We start from the raw sequence: 5,863 nt of genomic DNA, 5'->3' as shown, positions 1-5,863 counted from the left end.
CTGCAAGAATTAAACAATTCATTCAAAGTCAGAATATTAAGGAAATGAAGTCACCCCTAATCCCATCATCCAGGGATGAGCACTATTAACGTTTGGTGTATTCCTTTCTAATCTTTTTTCTTATCAGCCTCTGTGAGTAAATGTGGATGCGCACATAAGTGGAATCACGCTGCATCTATGGTTTTTTCCCACTGAGCTTTACATTAAATTTTTATATCATGATAATTTTTTAGTGGTTGCATAATATTTCTTCTTATGGATGGACCATGATTTAACATTTCCCTTCTACTACTGGATGATTAAACTGACAAATCACTATGTTTCTTTTTTGTTCCTTTTTTTTTTTCCTTTCCCAGAAAAAGTCTCTTCCTCCTTCTCTATTCCACCTATGAACCAAAACTTGTTAACAATGGCTATATCATCAGATAGTATGAGAAATAATTTTATCAAGGAAAAAGAAAACAATGGCTTAAAGAATAAACATATTAAACTAAAACTCACTGGCATGACCTGAAGTTATCTTTGGAAGTTTTGTGAATCAACACGCTCTTTGTTTGGTCTTCCCTCACTGGAACGTAAGTGCTGCTGAAAATAGGGTCTTCATCTAGTTTGTATCTTTAGCCACCAAAGCAGTACCTAGAGCATAGACAGTGTTCGCTACATTAAGCACCAGCTGTCGTCATGTGTCAGGCACTTTCCTAAGCATTTTGCACACCCTCTGAGGTAGACATCATTTTTCCCACAAAGAGGCTAACAGATAACTTATCCTAGGTCTCACAGTGAAAGAGTAGTAGAACTGAGATTAGAACACAGTTGAGCTATTTACCACCAACTCATAATGAATAAATCGATTAATTATACCAGTGGCACTTCCAAGTGACAGCATTAAAAAATGAATATGCTGGGTTTTTTCTACTAATTAAATTTAACTACTGCTTTTCTACCTTTATTACAAATATGTAAGTATATCAACTATATCGAGAATTAAAAAGATTCTGGTGATGCTAATCACCATCACAATTTGGAATTTAAAAATATGGTCAAATACATACAAATAAACTTCTGAAATAACCTGTCTGGATTTAGGATACTTACTGTACTTCTATTTTTCCCTTGATTCAGAACTCTTTGGTGCCAATCTAAATGTCTTGATTTCTTTTAATTAAGGAAACATTTTATGATGTTACATTGAAATTATTACATTTTCTAGATGTTGCACTCTTTCCTCATTTCAGGTTATTTTAAGAAGGACACATTTCTACAATGAGTTAAAAAAATATCTCAACCTGAACCAGCTTCCTTTCTCCGCTAACTACACCCCAGTCCCCAACACTACCCCCACAAATCCCTCAAACAACATATCCCCCATGTTCTTCCATCAGTAAAATGGGCCACTGAAAAAGCATCAGGTTAGCTTTATATATAAACAGATTTGTCAATTTTGCTTTTTTACTTTTTCTCCTTATTTTAAAAATATGGTGGACACTCTTGGAAACCATAGTGGTCAGCATCTCTTCAAGACAAAGGCAGACAGTAAAGAGACCAAACCATTAAGATCACAGTCTATTTTACAGCCTGAAAAGCCAGAGACACAAAGCTACTCATTCTTACTGGATACTCTCCAGTAACTTAGAGCCAAAAGCACATTTAAAAATAACACAGGTAGCCACACACAGCCCTGAAAAGAGACATTTCTGAATCTTTGTGTTAATCATCTAGCCCCTGGCCAAACTGCTATGCATCAAAAGTTCTCTTAGTCCCCTTGGTAAGTGTAACAAGATAGAGACAGGGAGAAACATTGTAGCCATGTTATCTCCACTGAACTAACATTTATTCTGAGTTTTACAAACTAATCCTAGAATAGCAAACAAAGACCCAGTTTAAAAAAAAGCAGGCTTCCTATGTCATTATAAAATGGATGGTTCCATTGGCTACTCAGACTAACACAATAGCAAGCAAAACCCTTTGACCTTGGAAAAGCATAGTAAAGGTAATACCTATTGCTAAATTACATGGTTTACCAATTTCCTCAAAACCAAAAATAAATCTCTCACAAGTAAACTATTACAAGAGTAAACAAAACCTTGTCTTGTTCTATCGTTTGCTTAAAAGCAAGCACAGTGGCGGTGGGAGAGGGATTAAGAAACACAGCCAGACAAGTCCATAAAACCTCCAGTGTAAGATAAAACTACCCTGCAGGAGCAGCCAATGCAGTCTGACCCAACAGCTGTACACAGTTGCACTAATTAAAATGAAGAGCTAGACTGCGTAACACACAGGCCTTTCACTGGACCTTCCAGATAAGTTGGCTGGGGTTCACCATGACACTCCCCCTCAGCGGACCTACAAGCTAAAAAATAAATTGGCACATGGCTCAGGGCACTTGCATGTGAAAATACATACATATTCTAGCATTCAGGAATCATCACAACCACGCAGACTGGAACGTATCCTATAGGCTATAAAAACCCACACACACACAAAGGAAGTGGTACAGCTACATTACGTCAGCTCTCGCCTCAATTCATAAATGCAAAAACCACAAAACAAGACAAAAACCTAAACAGCCTTTTGCTGGAAACCTTCTAAGAGTGAATGGATGTAGGTTAAGTCTTTAAATATGTTACTGAACAGGACTCGTTGATGCATCGCTTTCAACAGCCACAGGGAAGGCAGAAATGTAATCGTAGTCCATTCTCTCATGCAACCAGATCAAATAACATTTCAAGCACAGCCTGCCAAGCACCAGGGCCTGCCAGAATACAATGAGCACTCAAGTGCTCTGGACTGAAAACCACCTTTCACTGGTCCCAGAGATCTTTATAAAATAGTTTAAACACTACTAAATTACAGAGTTGGAAAAAAACAAACACAAGGCTTCTAACTGCAGCTCCCATACTATTGCGAAGTTGCTGTTAAGCCTCTAAAATGTCTGCCTTGTGTTATTTAACTAGGCAATGTACATTTTCAGAAAGGCAATTGCCTCTCAGAGCCCAAATCTAACACGCGCATAAAAATGGAGAGTTTGGGTTGTGCATCTGGAAATAATTGCCCACAGATCAACGGGCTTACATGGGATATTGTTCCCGTCTGTATGGTTTCAAATCGTGTCTACTTTAAACTTGGAGCTCCTAGGAAGGAAAAAGAAAAAGAAAATAAGAAAGACCAGAATTGTGGGCACACAATTTTAAGGACTCTGTCAACTCTGTTCTCAATATGCACTCAGTGGCTCAAACTTAAAGCACAGACACACATATCAAAGGGGAAAACTAATCTACTGACCTCAGTGCTCATTCACATACCATTTTTTTTTTTAATTTCCATATGACTGAGAGGAGGCCTTTGGCCAAACACCCCCCCCCCCCCTCCAAGAAAGCATAGGCACCTGTGGGCCAGAAAGGTGAAAGGCCGAGAGAGTACACCCAAGGAACCAACTGGAAGTTTCTTTCTCAGCAAACAGAAAGTAGCCAAGCAGGTCTCCCCACAGCTTCAACCACAGAGCAAGATACAGGGGAGGGGTCGGGAAGTCATCATCTCAAACCCAGGGAGAAAAATAAAAAAGTTTAAACTTAGACCAATCTTCAAAACCATCTTTGTGTTTTAGCTAACCTGGTAAAACAAGGGTATTGTGGATCCAGGAAACAAACTATTTCTGTCACCTAAGCAGTCCTAAATTACTTTATGACCAAGTCCATCCAATTCACTTTATTTTTAAACCTAAATTTGCTCCACTGTAAGCAGTAAAATTTCTAATAAAACAGCGGCTTTTGGATTATACACTGCTCATATTCAGTTTTCCTTCTAAAGAACCACACACACACACACACACACACACTCCTTTCAAAAAATAAAACTATTTCTCTGCCCTAAACAAGTTTCTTAATTGGTTTACTTAATTGGGATTTCTAGAGTTCTGACAATTTAAAAAACAAAACAAACTAGTGAGCCCAACAGAACTGCCATGGGACACAACCAATACCTATTCCTGATTCCTGGAAAGCCACCGCCATTCCCGGTAATCCCCGAGCTGTTCCCCTTTCTGGGGTCATCACACACTGGAGCAATCCACAGACTAGCGTCCACCCACCTCGAGAGCCCCGGCGCCCGCAGCTGTCCAACTTCCTGGCCCAAGACCTGCGTTCCCCTCGCAGCCAGAGGGGCCGGCCACTTCCCTGCGGCGGATCGCAGCTGGAGCTGAACTCTCAGGCCTCCTCTCCTCTCCTCCTCCTCGTCCTCCGGTGCAGAGCGCCCTCGCAAACTCAGGCCGGCGGGCACCGGCGGGACAGGCTGGGGCTCGGGGCGTGAAATGCACTTGCTAAACAAAAGGAGGCCAGGGCGGCCGCAGGGCAGCCGGGCGCGGACTCAGGTCCCCGCGGCGCGGCAGCTCCGGGAGGCGGTGGCCGCGCCGGGCCCCGCCCGCGGCTGGAGGAAGCGGCCGCCGCGGCTCACGCTCCTTCAGCCCGGGCGGCCGGGCTGACACTGCCACATGCCTGTGACCCAGACGCTGGGAGAGAAAGAGCAGCCTCCCGCGGCGGCGGCGGCGGCGGCCGGCAAAACCCGGGCTGGAACGCGGCCCGCTCCGCGAGAGCTCCTGCCCGCCGCCACCGCGGGCGCGCGCACACACACAAAGCGGCGGCAATTGTATCTCCGGACCAACTAGGCCAGCCTCCCCTCCCTCCAGACCTCCCTCCCTTCCCAACAGCCGGAACTGGGAGACTGTGTGATTGATGGCAGCTCTTAATAGCGTGGTCAGCTAGAAAATGCATCTGCAAGCAAGATATTAAAGAGGCAGCGCATCCCCGTGAGTGATCAGCAGCTCACACACCCTAGAGCTGCCTCTGCTTCTGCCAGGAATATTAATGCCAACCACCTCTGACGTCTAGCAAATGCAGATGAAATAACCAGCAATCACAGACACGGTGAACACTTGTTTCAAAGAAGCACGAGAGCAAGAATCATCCTTTGATGTCAAACAACATTTCTGACCCCAATTTTCCTTACAGGTTAAGAACTGTCTGTAAGCTATTTGTTTAAAAGTCTTCTCTCCAATCTTTCCAAAAGAAAATAAAGGTCCATCTGCTAGACAAGGCAGAGTTTAAACTGGACTTGATTGAAATCCATCTAATAAAGAAGCAAAATAAATACACATTCCTTGCCATGTGGCCTTAAATAAACATACTATCCACCAGCTACCAGATTCCAGACCCCTTATTAATTCCATTGTTATGGGCATCTAAATAGAACTACCAAAAGTAAATTTCAAATGGTTTCTCCTTCACCCGCAATCTGGTAAATATCTACCAACTTGCTCAAATCTACCCAAGTTTAAACTATGTTCAAAACATGTATTCCCTAGTAATAACAGCCACAATCATTTTGTCCTACTGAATAAGATACTCTACAGCAAAATTTTTTTAAGTCCATACCTATGGAATATAAATTCAAATTATTAAATTCACTCAGTGTCAACTCAAATCTGAAAGCTACAGGCTCAAAATTTAACTGATCACTTTTGGTGTCTTACTATTACACCTTTCACCTTCCAGGCAAGTTTCATATAACTCTCAAACAGCTTTATACATGTTATTGGATCTTCCAAAGTCCAGTTGCTGAATTAATAGGTACCCTTTCCAACTGGCACATGTTAGATTAAGTGATTTGCCCAAAGCTTCTCAACAAGAGGGTAGTGTTAGGGGTGGAGGAGAAGCATAGAGAAGAACCTAGATCCTGCCCTCAATGGCACAGATAACCAAACTGACTTGCACATTTGCTATTAAACATCATTCTGATTTCTTTTAAAAACTCAGGTTGTTCTACGGAGACAGAAATCTCTCTCCAAAACTACTAACAGAGCACGTGTCCT

General features: G+C 42.3%; 1 protein-coding gene across 7 annotated transcripts in view; it reads right to left on the bottom strand.

The window, feature by feature from the left end:
* The window catches only part of RERE (arginine-glutamic acid dipeptide repeats), a 418,492-nt gene that overhangs the window by 303,490 nt on the left and 109,139 nt on the right, over positions 1-5,863 (bottom strand). For 2 of the 7 annotated variants that reach the window (XM_060396513.1, XM_060396515.1), the window contains exons 1-3: positions 4,088-4,484; positions 3,073-3,131; positions 502-636 (exon numbers count right to left, since the gene is read on the bottom strand). The exons of 2 other annotated variants lie outside the window; for them this stretch is intronic. The gene's annotated coding sequence lies outside the window, so the exon portion shown is untranslated. Of the gene's footprint in view, positions 1-501; positions 637-3,072; positions 3,132-4,087; positions 4,485-5,863 lie in introns of those variants that run through there. 3 more of the 7 variants (XM_042257293.1, XM_042257295.1, XM_060396514.1) reach the window with 2 other exon arrangements.

Source organism: Ovis aries, chromosome 12 (genome assembly GCF_016772045.2).
Source record: "Ovis aries strain OAR_USU_Benz2616 breed Rambouillet chromosome 12, ARS-UI_Ramb_v3.0, whole genome shotgun sequence".
Lineage (NCBI taxonomy): Eukaryota > Metazoa > Chordata > Mammalia > Artiodactyla > Bovidae > Ovis > Ovis aries.
Note: the sequence above shows the minus strand (reverse complement) of the source record. Positions and strands in the feature narration are given on the sequence as shown.